The following is a 21,683-nucleotide window of genomic DNA, read 5'->3' as shown; positions in this document are numbered from 1 at the left end:
ATTCATTGCATGGAAAGAAGTATTCTGTAGCAGGAATTTTATTAAAAAATTTAAAGGATGAGTTATTTCTAAAGAATTTATAACATTCATTAAATTTAGATGTTTTTCTCAATATATTTCCATAATGTCTGTTAAGATCTGAATGATAACAGAATGACTTCCTATACTGACTATATTTGCATATTTTCTCAAAAAAGATTCTGTTATGCTTAATTAGGTATGAATATTGTTTAAAATTTTCTCCAAGTTCATCAAATTTATTCAGACTCCTTCTGTATGAATTCTGTGTTGTACAATAGCAATCTTCTACATATGCATGGATAATTTTTCAACATTGACCCTTGCAAAAATTTCTGTTTCAACTTTTCCCCTCCTTCCCTCCACCCCTTCCTCTAGATGGCAGACAGTCCCATACATGTTAAATATGTTAAATACAATATATATATATATATACATATATATGCATATTTATACAGTTATCTTGTTGTACAAGAAAGATCAGATTTAGAAAGAAGATAAAAATAACCCAAGAAGAAAAAAACAAAAATGCAAGCGAACAATAACAGAAAGAGTAGAAACGTTATGTTGTGGTCCATATTCATTTCCCAGTGTTCTTTCTCTGGGTGTAACTGGTTCTGTTCATTACAGATCAATTGGAACTGATTTGGATCCTCTCATTGTTGAAGAGAGCCATGTCCATAAGAATTGATCATCATGTAATATTGTTCTTGAAGTGTATAATGATCTCCTGATTCTGCTCATTTCACTCAGCATCAGTTCATGTATGTCTCTCCAAGCCTCTCTGTATTCATCCCGCTGGTCATTTCTTATAGAACAATAATATTTTGTAACATTCATATACCACAATTTATTCAGCCATTCTCCAATTGGTGGGCATCCCTTCAATTTGCAGTTTCTAGCCACTATGAATAGGGCTACTACAAACATTTTAATGGCAATCATTTTTGTTTTGACCAGAACTCAAGGGTATTCCCCTCTCAGATTTATTTGCTTATTTAATTTTGACTAGTTGAAAGCTGCCAAGATTTGCCTCAATTGCTATCTAGCCTTTAACACTGAATAGATGTGGCCTTAGTCAAACTGAGACCTGACAAAGATCTTTCCCTAAAAATGCCAAGGTTTCTGACTGCATGCAGGGCCATCTGTGATCATCCTGGTCTATATCTGGCCATTGGATCCAGATAACTCTGGAGGGGAAAGTGAGGCAGGTGATCTTGCTTAGTCCTTTCTCCCTTAAATCCAATTCACTTGCATGCCATGACATCATCTTCCCAATATCATGGTCCTCTTTGAGAACAAAGAACAATACTAACAAGGTTTAACCCTAGATTGGTTTATTCCAAAAGTATTATGTGGGTGACTTTTACTTGATGAAAGTGCCTTTTTTCATTATCCTTCTGTTGCTTTACTGTGAAGTCACATTTCCAGTTTCCTCCTAGCTTGGAAACTCAACAACCAATTTTTTTGAGTCCTTCTTCAGAATATTTTTCTACAGAAATATCTTATATTGAAGGCAACTCCAGTGTTCCATATCCAGTCTCTTTGTTAATAGGTTTCAATAGTTATTTAGTTTCTACATTTTCTACCATGTTTTTCCAAAGATTATGGTGTTCCATGATTGGTAGCATGTAACATCAGCAGAAAAATGCCTTAATTCTCTTATTAGAAAAGTAAAGAAATACTCTGAATATTGCATATTCTGTTAGAAGTGGTCATTGTTTTTGTTGGTTTTGTTTCTCATATTCTTTTGTGACATTTGGGAATATTTGTGACATTTGACATATCAGGCAAAGTCTGGGTAGGTATCTTATGAAATTTTTTTTTCCAACCTCTATACTATTTTCTCTCTTCAAATGGGAGATCAGCTTTGGTTTGGGAACTGGAAGCCCCAAGATAAAGGTGATTCACATGAATTTGTCCTCAAAGATTTAATCCTTCATAGGAAGATGAGAATCTTTCATATCTCTCACTCTCTCTCTTTCTCTCTCTCTCTTCTTTCCTTGTCCCTGTCCTTCTCCTTCTTCCTGTCCCTCCCTCCTTTCTTCTCTCCCTCTCTTTCTCTGTCTCTTTTTCTCTCTGTCTGTCTCCGTTTCTCTCTCTGTCTCTCTCTCTTTCTCTCCCCTCCCTTTTGGTACTTTAATAGGAAACCTTTGACCCAAGAAGACCAGGTTCTCATAGTTCTCCAGCATCACATTCCTGCACGAGTCCTGAGCAGAGTACAATTACCTTCACTCTTCCTAAGTAAAATCCATGGCTACATCTTTGAATGTCACTGATTCTTGACATATGGTTGTTAAAGTCAGAGGGACCATTAATTTCCCTTCCTCACTCCCTTCCTGAGGAAGGACAAAGCTTTCAAAAGAAGGACACATACATCAGGAAGCCTATGAGAACCCATACACTCTCTGCTCCCAAGATGACAGAAAAATATCACAGTTTTGCTGACTTGGATAGATGAAGACATACAAGCTCCTGAAGAATGGCCCCAGACCACCATTGTCTGGCTCTCCTCCTCCTCTGGGGTAAAGGTTTAGCCCAAAGTAACAACAGATAAGCACAAAATAAGACCTGAAAATATATCTCATTGAAACTTCCTCAGTCCCTCAAATGGAGACTTAGAAGCAAAGGTGACCCTGGGAGCAGGCCTACTTATCTGAAGGGATTTTCTCATACATATATGCATGCACATATGTATGGGTGTAAGTGATACACACATTTGTAAATGAATATATACACATATATACAAATATGTCCCAGCCTGAAGGAGGGATTCTGAAATGAGGAATCTGAATGGATGGTGTTGCAGAAGAACTAGAGGAAAGAGAAGAAAAAAGAGGTGAAGATGTCAAAAGAGAAGAGAAAGAAAGTAGAAAGAGGGGAGGAGAATGAGAAAGAGAAGGAAGAGAAATGGGAAGGATAGACTTCTCTGACCTGCTTTTTTTTTTTTTTTTCCTGAGGCATAACATAGCACAGTATATAGAGTACTAAACTGTGAGTTAGACTGACTTGAGTTTTAGACACTCATGAAACTGCATGACTGTGGGCATTATCTCTCCCAAGGCTGCTTGAACTGTTTCCATTAATGACTTCTTTTTGCTTGAGAAAATTGACATGATCTCGTGTTTAAAGCTATATAAAATCAGCATACAAATCAAGTACATACTGATAATCATAACTTTGTGACTCCTATATTTGGTTAAGAGACCCCGTATGAGGTTAAGCTTTGATCGATCCAAGGCCTGCCTTAGTTGCAAAATGAAAAGAATCCTAGCACCAACTCCCAGTATTCTTGTGAGGCTCAACTGATAGAATAGTGACAAAGTGTTTCAGTTTTTCCACATCCCCTTCAATATTTATCATTGTCTTGTCTTGTCACTTTAGCCGATCTGAGAGGTATGAAATGATAACCTCAGAGTTGTCCTAATTTGTATTTCTTTAATCATGTAACTAGAAATGGTTTTAATTTCATCTGAAAATTGTTCATATCCTTTAACCAAATGAGGAGTGACTTGTATTCTTATAAATTTACTTCCTTCTCTATATATTTTAGAAATATATTTTAGAAACAATGGTTGTAAAAATTTCCCCCTGCTTTCTGCTTCCCTTGGCTGTACTGGTTTTGTTTGTGTAAAACCTTTTACATTTAATATAATCAAAATTATTTGCATTTCATAATATTCTTTAGTTTTTTTTAGCCATAAATTCCTTTCTTCTTTAAAGATATGACAAACAGTCTATACCTTGCTTTCTTAACTTGCTTTTAGTATTACCCTTTATATCTAAATCATGAACCCATTTTGACCTTATCGTGGTATAGGATGTGAAATGTTGGTCTATGCCCAGTTTCTGTCATACTGTTTTCTGTTTTTCCCAGAAATTTTGGTGAAATAGTGAATTTTTGTCCCAGAAGCTGGAGTCTTTGTGTTTATCCAACAGTAGATTACTATCGTCATTGAGTATTGTATTTTGTGTACCAAACCTATTCCACTGATCTATTACTCTGTTTCTTAACCAGTACCAAATGGTTTTGATGATTAGTGCTTTATAAATATAGTTTTAGATCTGGTTTGACTAGGTTACTTTCCTTTGTATATTTTTCTCATAAATTCTCTTGATATTTTTGACCTATTTTTCTTTCAGATGAATTTTGTTATTTTGTTTTTTTCTAGCTTGATAAAGTAATTTCTGGCAGTTTGGTATGGTACTGAATAAATAGATTAATTTAGGTAGAATTGACAATTTTTTATATTAGCTCAGCTTACCCATGAGCAACTGATATTTTCCCAATGGTTTAGACCTGACTATATTTGTGTGAAAAGTGTTTTATAATTCTGTTCATATAGTTCCTGGGTTTATCTGGGTAGAAAAATTACCAAGCATTGTATATTGTCCACAATTACCTTAAATAGGATTTCTTTTTCTAGCTCTTGTTGCTGGGCTTTGCTGGTAAGATACATAAATAGCAGTGACTTATGTGGGTTTATTTTGTATCCTACAACTTTGCTAAAATAGCTTTTTAATTGATTCTTTAGGATTTTCTAATTATACTATCATATCATCTGCAACGAGTGATAGTTTTGTTTTTTTCATTGCCTTCTCTAATTTCTTCAATTTTTTTCTTCTCTTATTGCTAAAGCTAACATTTCTAGCCCAATGTTGAATAATAGTGGCAATAATAAGCATCCTTGCTTCATCCCTGATCTTATTTGGAATGTTTCTATAGATAACTTTCAAAGATCTCTTTCAGCTCTAGTTGCTAAAATTTGGCTAGTTATTTCACCCTCATAAAAAGTTCTAGATCAAGGATTCCTGATCAATGTGTATGTGTGTGTAATGGGCACCTTCTCAGAGTAATGTTTTAAAAAGCATAAAATAAAGTTCAAATTCTACCTGACATTTATTAGCTTTGTGACTTCCAAAAAGTCACTTAATCTCTGTTTGCCTTAATCCATTGAAGAAGGAAGTAGCAAACTACATTAAAAACAAACAAACAAAAAAAAAACAAACTAATGGACAGTGGTTTATCAGATCACAAAGACTAGGACACAACTGAATGACTGAATAAGAAAAACTCCCAGAGTTGATGTAAAAATCAAATGAGATAATATTTGTAAAGCCTTTGCAAACCTTAAAGTACTATATCTTTGTCATTGTTACTATTAATCTTCCTCTTTTATTATTATTATGTTATATTATATCTAATGAATTGAATCCACCCATGACCAGAAACTAATGAAATTTATCAGAATTTGAATGCTTGAATTTTTTTTCTCTTAAGAAAGTATATTTCTTTCTACTTTTTTTTTTCCAGTTATACCTTTTTGGATATTTAACAATGCAATCTCCATGGTGAAACAGCTTCTAGGAAAGATAGAATTGGTTGAGAGCCTTTATCCTATTATGTTTGCTGCTTGTTAGTACCTGATTTTGTGCTCATAGCATAGTGGGCTCAATTTGTGTGAAGGGATGAATTTTGTCATTTCTTCTTTGATATGTTTTCATATAGGGTTCACTATGTTTTGCTCATGTGCACTCAGACTTTATTTTCAATTTTAGTCATTAGTATTAATTTCCAATAATTATTGAGTATACAAGAATGGGGAGAAATATATAATGGTGATGCAACAGAAGTGATTGTAAGCCTTTGAGGAGAGCAGGATGATGAAGCAATATGAGTATGCTTAAATAACCCACTTATGTAGCCTAAATGCTAAATTGGCCTCCTTTGAGAAGATGGTTTTATAATCCAATATTATAATTCTCATTCAAAGAAATGCCTGACAAATTCATTTTTCCATAGTTAATATAATTAGTACACTGGAGATATTTGCCACATAGCTATAGAACTAAGGTCATTTTGCAGGAAGTCTCTGGGAGGGGATGTAGAAAGAAAATTTCTTCCCTATTAGTTTATGAGTGAGTGAGTTTCCCTTTTTTGGGTGGAAAGGGAGAATTGCTCATTATTTGTTTAGACTTTGTGGTATTTGGGGAACAAGAGCTAATTTTACTCCCACTTAATATACATCAGAGCAGTATTCTGCCTTTAAAAAGTTGAATGCATAAACAGTTTTCAAACACAGAAATATGATGATGTATTTTATTATGGGATGTTGCTTTTGAAAAAAAAAACACCTGCATACCGGGGAATGTATTTTGAATAACTGAGAATTTGTGGAATTCAATAGATTGAGGGTCTTAATTTTAAGAGTGGTTCTAGAGACCTGAATTAGTCTGATTTGAATTTTGAGTATAACACATGGTTATTTAGGGAATTGAGAGCAATGGAAATAGTATCTGAGACCACATGGTCAGTTTTTATGTAGTTATAATGTGACATAATGAAATTCTTTTCTGAGTTTTCACTCATTCTGTTTGCAATGAGAAATTTTCTTGATCCCATTGAGGATTTGAATTGTGGGAAAGTTTATTTTCTTAGAGAATGAAAAGACTTGGGACAAAATAATCTGTTGTGATTACAGCCTTGTCTCCTTTCATAGTCCCAGTAGTCAGCCTTATCCTTTACCATTATTCCAGGCAATTACTGGCAATTGCCTCCATTCTTTTCCATGTTGTCCTTCCCGTGAAAAATGAGTAATGAAGAAGAGAAAAGAAATCCTCATGCTCCTGAGAGTCAGTGTGTACAGAAACTCCATTGTGAATCACATGTATTCCAAGGATCTTGAAGTCTGTGCCAAGAGAACATAAGCTTTGGAAGAATCTAACATGCTCCTTTATGTCTTTATCCTCTCATAAATCCTTCATCAATGGGTATACATCCAACATAATATTGACTTTCTTCTGGGGATCATATGAAATGATCATAAACCACTGGAATAGCATAGATTCTTTATTTGTTATCCTTCATCCTTTGTACATTACAATCCTGTCTTCTGTTCTCATTATACATCTCTTGGATAATATTTTGACACCCCTTTTTTTAAAATTCAATTTTTTCTAATTAACAAACAATAGTCTTATAACCAGTTTGTGTACTTCCATTTGACCCGAAGTTTTAATTCTCCAGAGACTTCCTATTCCCTTCACAGCCCTAGAACATGACCAAAAAAATAATGGAGTTAAAACTATGGGTTTTTAGAGAGATATTTCAGGTCACTGAACACGTTAAATTTTCCATATGTGATCTATATTGCCCCACAGCTATCTTCATGCTTTGCTATATTGCTGTTGGGTGAAAGTTTATCATATCATATTCAATCCAGACCTACTACACTTCTCTCCAGGAACTTTAATGACTTTCTATGTTGTTCCCCTCTTGGCCTCCAATCTGGCATTCCAATCTCTTTCCAGGGGCCTCGTGTACCTGATTTGTGAGAGTTTGTCTGCCATTGGACTGCTCACTTTCATTCCATGTATATATCTTCTCCCGACTTTCTCAATTTCCACCATGTGTATTTGTGGGCACAAAGCATATCACATTATCATTCTTGGAAAGAATATTTAAATCAATTCCTTTATGAATTTAATTACTATCCTCATGACTTCCCCAATCAAAATAGCTCTCCCTGTCCACCACTCCCTTACAGATGTTTCTTTCTCCTTTTAGAAAGGAAACATTGCAATCAGAGCTGATTTTGCTTTTGGTATTTATATCTTCAACATTTATCATAGTTCCTATCATTCAGTAGACACTTAAGTATTTTTTTCTTTCACTTTGTCATATGTCTAATAATTCATTCTAGTGTCTTTCCTGCCCCAGGGCACTAGTACAAGACTGCAAGAAGGGAAGCAAAAAAAAAATTAGACTAGAGTTGCTTGCCAATGGGCAATAGGGCTGGAGGATCCTTTTCCTTTAGGCATCAGCATGGGTCATTATTTCTGACCATCAGAGTTGGATAGGGACAGAGAAACTAAGTCTGAAGTGTTTATTAAGTGTATTTGCATATTCTTTTGGTAAGTGAATTCCAAGGTTTGTGCGGTCTCCTATTCCATTTGCATAGGTCTTCCAGTGAAATGACTTGCTGTCATGAACAGGGCTTCTTTAAGCCCACCAAAGTTGGCTGGATCTTCTGGTTATTGGTGGTGATTGGAATGTTAATTGTGCAAGGTTAAACAATTCCCCAAGGGCTCAAATAGCAGATTTAGTATGGAAAACAGTGCAGGAGACATTGCATCTAGACTCTGGAAGGGTATAAAGCAGCAACTGCTTTCTGGTCACTATATTTATCATTAAAAAAAAAAAAAAAAAAAAAAAAAAAAGACCCATTGGATTGTTGGCTTGCTCAGGCTTGTCTTATGGTCTTGTTTTGCTTTTGGAGAGAAAGTTTCCCATTTTGCAAAATACCTTTTTGACTTTATTCTGTCATTATCATCATGAGTAATAGCCAAATAGGGTACTCCTATACCTTTATTTCTAAGGTAGCCAACTGTTCAGATGGCCAATATTGAGGGAGTCAAATTATCATTGTCTTCTACTCTTTAATCTTCCAGAATTAGGAAAAAAAGTGGCCACCTGAAAAAGGCTCTGTTGGTGGATAAAGGTCATTTCTGAGCTAACTAGTCAAAAACCATTCCCACAGAGCGCATGCTGCCATATTTAAGGGCCATAGCTCTGGGAACTGCTTCTACTTCCAATCCTCAAAGACTAGAGTTCCTCTAAAACAGAAAGTTTTTCAACTCATTCTGTGGAGATATTTAGGATTAAAGTTGCAGAGTACACTTCCCTTTCTACTACAATCTTTTTCCCCTAAAGTTTTGACACAATGTAGTAAAATGGTGGGGACTTCATAATACAAGTCACCTAAGGCCAAGTCATACCTTCCCTTAGTATATGTTTAGTTTCTCTACCCTTGCCCTTCATGAGCATGATAGAATTCTACCGATGTCCAATTTAAAGAAATTTTCTTTTTGAAAAACATTCAGATCAATTTGGAACTATGGTCAAAGGACTACAAAACTCTTCATTCCTTTTGATCCAGTAATGTTTCTACTGGGTCTATGTCCCAAAGAGATCATAAAAGAGGGGAAAGAACTTACATGTGCAAAAATGTTTGTAGCAGCTTTTTTTTTTTTTTTTTTTTTTTTTTTTTTTTTTTGTGGTAGTAAAAAATTGGAAAGGAATGGCTGAACAAGTTGTAGTATAAGAAGATAATGGAATATCATTGTTCCTTAAAAAATGATGAACAAGCTGATTTTAGAAAGGTCTGGAAAGATTTGCACAAACTGATGTTGAGCAAAACAAACAGAACTGCATTGTACACAATAACAGCAAGAATGTGCTATAATCAACTATGAAAGACTTGGTTTTTCTCAATAGTTCAGTGATCCAAGGCAATCCCAATAGACTTAGGGTAGAAAATGTCATCTGCACAAAAAGGATTGCTACAAACATTTTTGCACATGGATTTTTTCCCTCATTTATGATCTCTTTGGGATACAGACCCAGTAGAAACACTATAGGATCAAAACGAATCAAGAGTTTTATAGCTCCTTGGTCATAGTTCCAAATTTCTTTGAGAAGAAAATTGCTCAAAAAGAAAATTTCTTTAAATTGAACATTGGTAGAATTCTATCATGTTCAGGAGGGGGCAATAGAGATTTAAGGTAAATCAATACATGCTATATTCACTTATTTTTTTCTGTTTTTTTTTTTAATCTTCCATGGCTTTTCCTTTTTTTAAATGAGTTTTCCCTCCCAAAATAATTCATAAAACAACAAAAATAAACAAATAAAAGAATTGATGAGCAGGCTGATTTCAGAAATCAGAAAATAGAAAGATTATGTAAGTTGATGCTAAGTAAAGTAAGCAGAACCAAGAAGACAATGTAGACAGAAACAAGACAATGTGATGATCAACCACGATAGACTAGGCTCTTTTCTACAAGGAAGTGATGCAAAACAATTCCAATAGACTTTTGATGGAAAGTGCTAACTACATACAGAGAGAACTCTGGAGACTGAAAATAGATCAAAGCACAGTATTTTCACCTTTATTGTGTTTCTGTTTGCTTGCTTTTTTTTTTCTTTCTCTTTTTTTTTTCTTTTTGATCTGATTTTTCTTATCCAGAATGAGAAATATGGAAATATATTTAGAAAAACTGCACATGTTTAAGCTATATCAAATTGCTTGCTATCTTGGGGAGGGTAAAGAGGGAAGAGAGGTAGAAAAATTTGAAACAAAATTTTACAAAGGTGAATGCTGAAAACTAACTTTGCAAGTATTTGGAAAAATAAAATACTATTTAATTTTTTTTAAAGGTAAATCATTAGGATGGCCTCTTTTTTTCATTCATTTATTTCATGTCTATTTATTTTCAAATATGAAAAGTTAAAAAAAACAAATCAATCAATTGTTATGACTAATTGACACCAACAATTATCTTTTGCTTTTGTTTTTTTAGCTTTTAATTGATTTAGGAAGTTATAGTTTCAGTCACTCGTTTCTATGTGAATCCAAAAAGTATAATTGCAGAATTAATTAAAACTGTTTATGCTCCTGCACCCTCTCATATATTATGCTATCTATATTCATGCTTTGTTCTTCCTTCTATATCATAAATTTCTTTTTTTCTTTTAAAATATAATAGACTTATCATGTAAATTTATTTTGTTTCCTTTTTTCCCCTCTCTCTTCCTCTCCCCATGGCTTCCATTAGACACAAATCATTCCATAAATATACAATATTGTTGTTACTGTATATAATGTTCTCTTGACTCTGTTCATTTCACTCTTCATTATTTCATGCAAATCTTCTCATATTTTTCTTTAATCATTGAAATCATCATTTCTTACAGCACAGTAATATTCCATTATAATCATATACAACAACTTCTTTAGGCATTCCCCAATTGATGGGAATCCTTGCAATTTCCAGTTCTTTGTCCCCAAAAAGAGCTGCTATAAACATTTTTAGAACATGTAGTTTCTTTTCCTTTTTTCCTAATCATCTTTCCTTTAGATACATATTCTCAATTAAGGTGGGGTTGAGGTGTAGAGTCATTCAGTATGCTTTGCTAAGTAGAGTTATGGAGATAATTTTCTGAGAGGTCCCTAACTTTTTGTCCTTCCAAGCTAGTCACCTGGGTTTTATGAGTATTTTGAGGTCCTTGAGTTTGACAGAAAAAATGAAAGTAGAGGTATCATCTACAAATCAGGGGTTAATATCAGCAAAGATTATATTATGTCCCTTGTGTGACCTCTACAAGGACTGTGAGAGTCAAGAGAATTCTTTCTGCTTTAAAGTAAACCCACTTGAGTTTGCTTTAAAACTTGGACCACAATCTCACTTTCTTTCTTCTACAAAAACAAATGGCTCTCACCGTACCTGACCTACTGCACTGTCAAGTCTGGAAAGATATGAGAGAGAGAGAAAAAGAAAGAGAGAGAGAGAGAGAGAGAGAGAGAGAGAGAGAGAGAGAGAGAGAGAGAGAGAGAGAGAGAGAGAGAGAGAGGGAGAGAGAGAGCGCTTTGGTGACAGAGGTCACAACACATTGATGGTTCTGGGGATGCAGGAGAGGGGGAGGACCTTCTGTAGGGGAAGGGAAAAAAAGGAAAAAAAGAAAGGAAAAAAATGGCAGAGATAGATTATATATTTGCCTTCCAACTCTGGTATGACAAGCAGTAGTTGACAGTTATTTTTCTTGGAGCTGATGTTTCAAAAATTTCCTGAGCTCACTCTCATCTCAATCTATTAACTCAGACACCTTGAACTTGGAGTTAAGGTTGTAGTAGGTGCTTCCCACATCTTAGATACAAATTCATTGCTGCCTTTTGAATGGAAACTTTTAATGAAGTCCAGCAGAGGCTAGAGCAGAGATTTATGATGAAACCCAGGATGTAAGAGAGGACAATGATACTGATATCCCTTCATTTGTCTCACAAAACTGCTTTATAGCCTTTGGTCTTAAAGGCTGCCATGGTGATACTCCCATCATAGTTCCCATTTCCTAGCATGTTCTTCTTATGAGATGTTTACCATGGTATTTGGAAACAGTCTCTGAAATATCTCTTGTTGTGTTTCCTAAATGAAGGCATTGCTGTCTTGGAAAATGTTGTTGAATGAGTAGTAAGCACACAACTCCCAGCACTGCTAATGTGGGTGGGTATGGGTGGCTGGGGTAATTCTTGTAATTCTAATTTAGTCTTATCATGTCTCCATGGCATGCAGCTTTCCAGAGAGAGATGGCTACTGGAGCTCCCCTCTCCACTTCTATTCTTCTGAGGTAAAATGCAAACTTCTAGGTCTTTCTGAGATTGGCAGAGTTCACCTTAGTGTCTGTCGAGAGTCCATGATTTACCTCAGATAAAGAACTGGAAATAATAGTAGTAACAAAACAATCATGAAATCTTATTTTTGTTTTAAAAAAGGCTTTATGCCTCAATTTATTTATCTTTGCTAACAAAGTACAAAAAAAAGTACAAAACCCAGAACTATCATCCTTTTGTTTGCCTCTGCTTCATTTGAAAATGGTCAAGAAGGCTTGATCACATCTCTTTTTTTCTTTCATCTTCTTCACCACCACAGTGAATCAGAAAAGGAACAAGTATAGGTTAATAGATGGAGGCCCAAGGTCTTGGGTAGCACATCCTTGTCTTTGGTAGCAGAATTTAATCTTTTTGGGAGAAGGTGCTCCCTAATAGATATCAATGTGGACAAAGTTACTAACTACAGAGATGGCTGAATAGAAAATACCTTTCTTGAAGCTCCTCTGGAGTCTCATTGACTCTGTATTAAGCCAGTGAAGTTCTTAATGTTTAGTCTCAGTCTTCTGGATCTACTGCAAAGAGGAATATATCCTCTAAGAAGAGATTTAGAAAAGATGGGTCTGTATAAAAAAGAAAAAGAAAAGTTCAATTAGCATTTCAATAAAGTTATTGCAAGGGTATGGGATTCTGCTAAGAGGGAGTACCGAGGCTATCTTGACCTTTGATGCACAATAAGTTTTTTGCCATGTTGCAGAAATGCCCTTGTTGAACAAGAAGCATTGATTTGCGATAGAGGAAATGAGTGTAAGCCAAGGATCACAGCCAGTGGCTGTGTAAACAGGAATGCCTGAACAGGGCCTCTCATCTGTGAGCGAGCTGTTGAATTGCTGGATTGGCTCTTCTCCCATTGGTAGATACCATGCATATGCAAAGTCCATGAGCTGCTTCTCTGAATGGTGATTGGGCTTGTCTACTGTTCACACACTAATCACGCTTGCAAAAATGTATATCAACAAGACTGTATGGCATAATAAAATGGAGCTCTTATCACACCCTATGAGTCTTCTGCCTCATTCATCTCACCTCTGAGATCAAAGAGCTCATATGCCATGAGCTCTTAAAAGACGGCCACAGCAATTAGTGCCCAAACAGTGACAGGAAGCTAGAAGGATGCCAGAGCAAACGCTTTGCAGTCAGGCACTGCTATGTGGTCAAGACAACTTCTACAAGGACTCCAGAGGAAGAGCCTGCCAAACTGGGCTGTTTCCAGACCAGGCAGAGTGCAGTGGAGAGTGGTTAAATTACCTAATGGGGCAGGAAATAAGTGCCCTGCTCCCTTCAGACAGGGAAGTATATGTCAGGACTATATATAAATGTATAAAAAAGCAGGGGTGCATAGTTCAATTAAGAGACATTAGGAAATTCCTGGACATTGCTTACAAAGTTTCTTTGTGGTTACCTGAGGAGGGCTGTTACAATTGTGATAGATGGATTGTTTTTGGTGAACAGTTCACCACTTATGATAAGCAATGCCTAGGAGAAATGCAAAAAAAAATCATTTTACTATATATAATCTCATTAAACAAAGTCTCAAATCAGAACCAGAAAAGGTCAGGAAATTTACAATTGAAACACAGATAGGCCCATCTCTTAGCAGTAGGTGCTTCTCTCCTATGCCTAAGCAAGATGATAATGAATGCCCTTCCCCCCTTTACCACCTTTAGCCCCACCATATTTTTGTGTCTATTCAGATCTACAGCCTTTCAAAGACTCTCCTAATGTAAAAAAATTAAATAAGTAATTAGGAAAAGCAGCAGCAGAAATATAAAACAAAGACCTCAGAGACACTTAGCAAACAAAAAGCAAAAAGCAATTAGTTATATTCTTTATCTTCACTTCAAAAAGTTTTGCAGCTGGCTAGAGATCAAGGAAAAGACACAGAGGAGTGGGAAGAATTATATCCTGTTATAGAAGAAGATGACTCTTTTAACCTAGGGCAGAGAAGACACAGACATGAACCACATCCCTTTAAAGTTCTAACCCAGTTTAAGGACTCAGTTCATAAATATGAGTTTTTGTTAAGTTACAACTTGAAACAATGTCATGGGCAATTTTGTCCCTAAATGATTGTAAAGCACTTGCATGAACAGTGTTGATTCCAGACCATGCAGTGTTCTGGATGACAGAATTTTTAGAACAGTCTTGGTTGACTGCCATTTCAGATTGCTCCAGGAGCAAGCATGAAATTTTATTTTGAGCAACTTAGTGGCACTGGGACCCAGAAGTCAACCTGGGGAATGACAGCTCGAGTAGGGGGAGATATAAATCAGGAATGGAGGAACAGGTATGCAGCTTTAGACACCAAGGAACAATCACAGTAATAAAACTCAGGAGCAATGATTATTACCACCTACCCCTTCATGCTGTTAGTGAAATGCCCATTTAACAGTATCAAAGAGGAAACAATTAAAAATTCTTCTTATAAATCTTCCACTATCTTAGTATTCATTATTTATCCCAGTCAAACAAATATATGAGGAAGTGCCTGTGTCTGTAACTATGATTAACACTGACAATATTGAAACATATCTTAACAAGGGACAATGTGTAGCTCAAGGAATAGTCATTCCATCTGATTTTACAGTTAAAACAGAAGATAATAATTGTGAATTAGCCCCACAGATGGGTCCAAATTCTGAGGCCATTGTACAAACATATTTTACAAAGGCTATCACACTTACTTGGCCAATACTAACCCTTACTTTGAATAACCAACAGTTTGAAGTATTTATAGACACTGGAGTTGACAGAACCTGTGGTGGCTGCCTCTCAATGACCCCCTTCATGGCCTATGACTTCAGCTATAGAGTGGCAGGGATGGGAGGCAGTAAGGAGGTTTTGATGTCTGTCATCCCCAAATATGATCTCCAGGAAATGGCCCTTATGGACTCTTTCCCTCTTCACCCTGAGGACAGGGATAAGTTTGCTTTCTCAGTATCAACATATAATTATCAAAGACCTGTAGGGCTGGGGACTAACCCCCGAGGTGATAGGCCAAATGATATATGGCAAATGGATGTTACAAATATAAGAAAAACATGCATTCAGTTACACTTTTTGGGATTTCTATCTGCATCCTCTCAATGAGGGGAAGCTATTTATGTAATAAATCACCCATTTCACTGCTTTGCCTTTATGGGTATCCCATACACCATTAAGACTGATAATGGACCCTTATATACCTCAAAATATGAAAACAGTTCTTATAAGAATTCTCTATACATCATATTTTTGGGATTCCTTATAACCCTACAGGACAGGCCATTGTAGAAAGGACTAATCAGACCCTCAAGAGATTTATCAAAAAACAAAACCAGGGAAATGAAGGTAGGGTCATTCAGAAAGATAGAGATAAAGCAGTATACACAATAAGTTACTTAAAATTTGATTCAAATAATTTAAGTCCAGCTATGAAATACTCTCTGGTGAACACAGAAAATCAAAAATAATACCCCATCTTCATTAAAAAGGCTTCCTAAGAACAAGACCATGATAATGAAAAAAGGTCTTGAAGGATAGGAAGGATCCTATAGGGTTCTAATGTGGGGGCTAGAATATGCTTGTATCTCCACAGGAAAAAAAAAAAAACCTTCAGCAATGGATTCCCATCAGACATCTCAAAGTTGTCCATAGAACTGAAGAGGAAAAGAAAGAAGAGGCAACTGTTCAACAGAAGATGAAGATGTGCCCCCAAGACCATTAGCAAGATGCTTTCTATATATATGGTCTGTGTTACTCACAATCAGGACTGGCAACAGAGGCCAAAACATGGGCTATGGACCCACCATGACCTAAGATTGTCTCATGGGGGTTGGAGTATCCTGTCATAGCAACACCCTCATCCGTGGGAGAGTTGCAGTGGTGTGTCTACATAATTGATCATCAGATTGGGCCTACACAAGCCTCCATGGGACACATTTTTGTCACTCAAGAATTGGGCCAGCAGTTTGGCACATGGAAAGACATCTTGGGCCATAGTTCTTGGACAAATGGCATGAAAATTGAATACAAGTTCTATACAAAAGCCTGTCAGGGAGGGAAATATGTACTTATGTCAGGAGACTGTAACAGTTACCAAAGAAATTTTACATTTTTACAATGTTACTTGTTGGAATTGTATACTGAAATTGATAACCAGACTGTATTTGTGATCACTAGAGCTCATGTATCAATACTTCCTGTCAAAAGTGAGAAACATGCTGAGTGAAACCAGCAGAACCAGAAGATCATTATACACTTCAACAATGATACTGTACGAGGATGTATTCTGATGGAAGTGGATATCTTCAACATAGAGAAGAGCTAATCCAATTCCAATTGATCAATGATGGACAGAATCAGCTACATCCAGAAAAGGAACACTGGGAAATGAGTGTAAACTGTTATTTTTACCTTCTGAATCCAATTCTTCCTGTGCAACAAGAAATTCGGTTCTACACACATATATTGTATCTAGAATATATTATAATATATTTAACATGTATAAGACTGCCTGCCATCTGGGGGAGGGGGTTGGGGGAGGAAGGGAAAAAATCTGAACAGAAGTAAGTGCAAGGGATAATGTTGTAAAAAATTACCTATGCATATGTACTGTCAAATAAAAGTTATAATTATAAAATAAAAAAAAAAATCTTCAAAAAAAATTCATAGAAACCAAAAAAAAAAAAAAGTGAGAAACAACTTAATTCCCATTAGAAAAAAGAGAAGTATCATTGGAAATAGGAGCATAAGTAGAGTTATTGAAACTCCAGACTCAATTACAATGTGAATCTAGATAAAATTGCTGAAAAAAAATCAAACATTGGTTTGATAATATCCTTTCATGGTGGTTAAAATTAGAATCATGGATTGCCCTGTGTGTTGTTATGTTGTTACTGCTTTGTTGTTGCCCTGTAATATTAGGATGCTTTTATAGATTTTTCTCCACCATCCTTTCAGAGGTTGCAGTTCAAGAAAGGACTTTTTATCTAAAAGGTAAAAAGGGGGAATTGCAAGGGCATGGGATTCTTCTAAGAGGGAGTTCCGAGGCCATCTTGACCTTTGATCCACAATAAGTTTTCTGCCACATTGCAGAAACGCCCTTGTTGAGCAAGGAGCATTGATTTCTGATCGTGGGAACAAGTGTAAGCCAGGGATGCCTGAATGGGCCTCTCACCTGTGAGTGCTGTTGAATTGCTGGATTGGCTCTCTTCCCATTGGTAAAAACCATACTTACACAAAGTCCATGAGTTGCTTCTATGAATGGTGATTTGGGGCTTGTCTACTGTTCACGCACTGATCATGCTTGCAAAAATGTATATCAACAAGGTTGTATGGCATAATAAACTGGAGTTCTTATCACATCCTATGAGTCTCCTACCTCATTCATCTCACCTCTGAGATCAAAGGGCTCATATGCCACAAGTTCTTAGAAGATGGATGCAACAACCTATCATATATAATGATTGAATAGATCCCACTCCTAGCATAATTTATGGAACCTACCTCTTTTATATAGGTTAGAATAAGCTGTCTCACCCAAAATGGAGCCATTTTGGTTTGAATGGATTATGCTCTTTAGGACATACATCACGATGGGTATATTCTGATCATTTCACCAAAATTTTAGTAGAAATAGATAGACTCTCTACCTAGTGTCAAACTTGGATGTTTGAATCCTATCTGAGAACTTAACAGCTCTGTGTTTCCAGTCAAATTAATTCATGTCTCTTGATCTCAATGTCCACATTTGTAAAATGAGAGGACAGAATCTCTTAACAGAGAGGTGATGAACTCAAAATGAAGAATGGAAACACATTTTTGCAGATGACCAATGTGGGAATCTTCCTTCTTTCCTTCCTTTCCTTCCTTCTCTCTTGCTCTGTCTTTCTCTTCTTTCTTTTTTTAAGCTTGGCTACCCTATTTTGTTAAAAGAGGTTTTCTTTTTTTTTTATTAGGTGGGTGAGAGGGGCAGGAAGACCAGAGATAGGGTGAGAGAGAAAGAAAGAGAGAAGAAAGAGAAGAAAGCAGGAGAGGAGAGAAAGAAAGAGATCCTGGTATGGAAGAGATTGTGGGTGTCATAGCCCATGTTCTGATGGTTTTTACAAAGCAAAAGACTTTAACCAGTGTTCAGGAGAGCAGTTAGTATTAATTCCCAAAATGTGAGTACTGTAGGTAGGTGCTATTCATGCTGCATCCTATAATCCTAAGGAGATCTCATTGTTGACATTTCTTTCAGGCCTTGCCTTCCCAAAAGATGCTTTGCCAAATGCTGTATGGGTAGATGAGTCAATGAGTCAGGTTATGAAGATGCTAATGGCACTCTTCCAACTAAGCCTTCTGAGAGACATGAAGATCTTGGCAGGAAAGAATAAGAGATGGCTCACAATGTGAGAATCATGTCCTACTAATTCTCTCCACTTCAGGCTCCAATGGACTCCTGGAAGGAAGAGATATTTAAGAAAGTCTGCTAAGAGTGTTGCCATGTAGACCTTTTCCCACCATTTCTGAGGGACTGATGAATGTCTAGATTATCCAGAACATTTTTGCAAAAATCAATTCAACTGATGTTTATGAATGGCCAGTGTATCTTCTTTTCAGAAGACTTTTGAATTTAGCTCATAGTGTTGGGTGAAGGATAGAACAAATAACAGAATTGTTGATGGGCTTTTTAATCTAGGGAAGAAAAGAATTAGGAAAGATGTTGTAACTATCTTCAAAATTTTAAAGACCTGACATGAGAAAGAGTAATTAGATTTATTCTATTAGACTTCAAAGAATGGAACCAGGAGTAGGGGCTGGATATTGCAAAGAGATAGGTTTAGAGTGGATATTAGCAAAAAATTCTGAATATTAAAGCCTATTTAAAAATTGAACATAGATTTAGAGCTAGAAGAAATCTTAGAGATCATCAGGTGCAACTTCCTCATTTTAGAAATGAGGAAAATGATGTTCATAGAGATGAAATGATTTGTCCAGGGTCAGATAGCTGATATGTATTTAAGATAAGCTTTGAACTCATGGCTTCCTGACTTAGATTTCAACACAATTATCCCTCCCATAAAGTGGGGATTAGGAATGTGTCACCACTCCCAAATCTGGAAAATTCACATAATTTTTTTTAGCTGTCCCTTTATGTCAGAGAAAAAGTATGAATTTTTTTCATTTTTATAGGATGTTTACAGTAACTGACTGTAAAATTAGAGTTAAATATTTGGTTATAGGCCATGTGCTGTCTATTGACCTTTGTGTGTCATTTGAGACTTTCACAGAATTCCCCTCAATTCCTATTTAATTGCCTTAGCCAACCCATGATATATAAAAACTGTGATGAGGAAAGTCACTATGCAGAAGAGATAACTATATTCTCTGCTCTGCATTTACATTACACTTAACTAAATTGGTTGTGAGTTCTTCAATAGAGGTCTTTAAGCAGTGACTGACCATTTATAAGGGATGTTATTGAAGCGATTGTTACTGGGTCTGGAATAAATTACTTTTTATATCCTTTTCAGTAATTCCTTGTTATGTGATTGTGTGATTCTGATAAGTCAGCATAGTTAGGTTTAGAAAAACATATTACTAAAATTTTAATTGTTGATGATTCACCTCCTCCCCCTTTATAATAGCAATAATAATACCACTAAGGTGGTAGAGGGAGTGCCTGCATTGTTGACATCAAGAACTTTCTGAAGTTTTGAGATATTTTTATCTCTGTAGAAAAAGAAAGGATGGAAGGTTCTCACTGTTAAAGTGAAGTGACTGATGACTGCAATCTTAGTTTTATATTGTAGCTATTTGAATTGTGGATCTTCAATCAGAGATCTCACTTCCCAACTGAACATAAAATTCCTAATAATGCTAAGTATATTTTATTTCTCATCCCTATGGATATGACATTTCTTTATTGAATATACATTAGCATCATTGCCTTTTGATTGGACTACTTTTACTGGAAAGTCTCAGAAAGTTTCAGTACCGCCTGAAAATGCATTAAGAGCCTGTAAAAATCACTCTTTATTTGCACCAAATGTGCTCAGATGACAAGACTATGGTGTATTGTTTATCCAAAAAAACAGAAAAATAAGATTTTGAATTAATAATTGAGTTTCTCATTGAATTACTGAATTTCTCAAAAGTAGAATTGTGAATGTTTCTCAAGGTTGGAGTACAGAAGAAAACTCACTGAAGATCATTTTCTTGTGACTTTTAGCAAAAAAAAAAATAATAAAATGTCCTGTGGAGCTCCAGAAAAGCTCATTCTCCCTATAATAATAAAGAAATGCATTTTGAGTCTTAGCAAGATTTCTCCTTCTTTCTTCAATTACTCATTTAAGTCTTCTAGATACAATAGAATAACTTTTAAAGATCATATGTGATAGTGAGGAGTGCTGGAAAGAAAGATTGTTGAATCTCTAATAAAATATTTGACTTGTCTCTTTTCCAGAAATATATATATATATATATATATATATATATATATATATATACTAAAGAGACTAGGAAAAAAGAAGGAAGCAACAAGCATTTGTTAAATGCTTCCCATGTTCCAGTCACTGTGTTAAACTTACAAAAAGAATATAAAGAAAATAATAGTTACATAATTTTAAAAGGATATTCATCTACTATTTCAAAATACTTGGAAAAAAAGTTCCCATTAAGAAGACCAAACATTTAGAAACGAGTAGGAGGTCTTTAGTGAGACTGAGATTAAATATTGGTTGGACTTGTGACTTTATTTGAAGAGCTCCAGGCTGAAGATAGACTCTTTACCAATTCAGATCATCAACTATCAACTTATAGTCTGAGGCAGGTGTCTAAAGCTTAAGAAGTTATGTTACGCATGTTCAGGGTCACATAGTTAGGTTGTAGTAGAGACAAGACTTGAACCCATATTTCCCTAACTTCAATGCCATTTTTATATTCACTATGTCCAAAGACATATGATGCAAACTTGAAAAAAATTTGGGATCCAGAATTCACTGATAGTAAAAATCTGAATCAGATAAGAAAAGGTTTAGTTAAGTTCCAAAGAAATATATAGAATGGTACCTAACTGTATTTTGTAACTTAGGAGGGAAACAAGTTAGCCTTTGGACTTGGATTCAAGAAGAACCCAAATTTAGGTCTTCCATTTACACAATACTCTTTTTATTTGTAGGCAAGTCACTTAACTTCTTAGTGGCCCAATTATGCCTCTAAAAACATAAGCCATAAATTAGTATCGAATATGCATTGGAAAAGGGAGTTTAAATTAGTCAGCCAATGAATATTTACTTAGTACCTATTATGTGTCAGGACTGATTCTTAAGTGCTGAGAATATAGGAAAGACAAAAAATAGTGTACGGGGCTTGAATCAGACACCTGAGATAATGGCTCTCTCTATATATTTAGATGAGATGGTGATGTGATGGCTCTCCTCACAATTGGTGCTTACTGAATGTTTGGTGTTTAGATAA

At 35.6% G+C, this 21,683-nt stretch overlaps 1 pseudogene; it reads right to left on the bottom strand.

Moving 5' to 3' along the window:
- LOC141540719 (josephin-1-like) overlaps positions 1–13,123 on the bottom strand; it is a 105,284-nt pseudogene extending 92,161 nt beyond the window's left edge.
- Positions 13,124–21,683: the final 8,560 nt, after the last annotated feature.

This window comes from Sminthopsis crassicaudata, chromosome 4 (assembly GCF_048593235.1).
Source record: "Sminthopsis crassicaudata isolate SCR6 chromosome 4, ASM4859323v1, whole genome shotgun sequence".
Lineage (NCBI taxonomy): Eukaryota > Metazoa > Chordata > Mammalia > Dasyuromorphia > Dasyuridae > Sminthopsis > Sminthopsis crassicaudata.
Note: the sequence above shows the minus strand (reverse complement) of the source record. Positions and strands in the feature narration are given on the sequence as shown.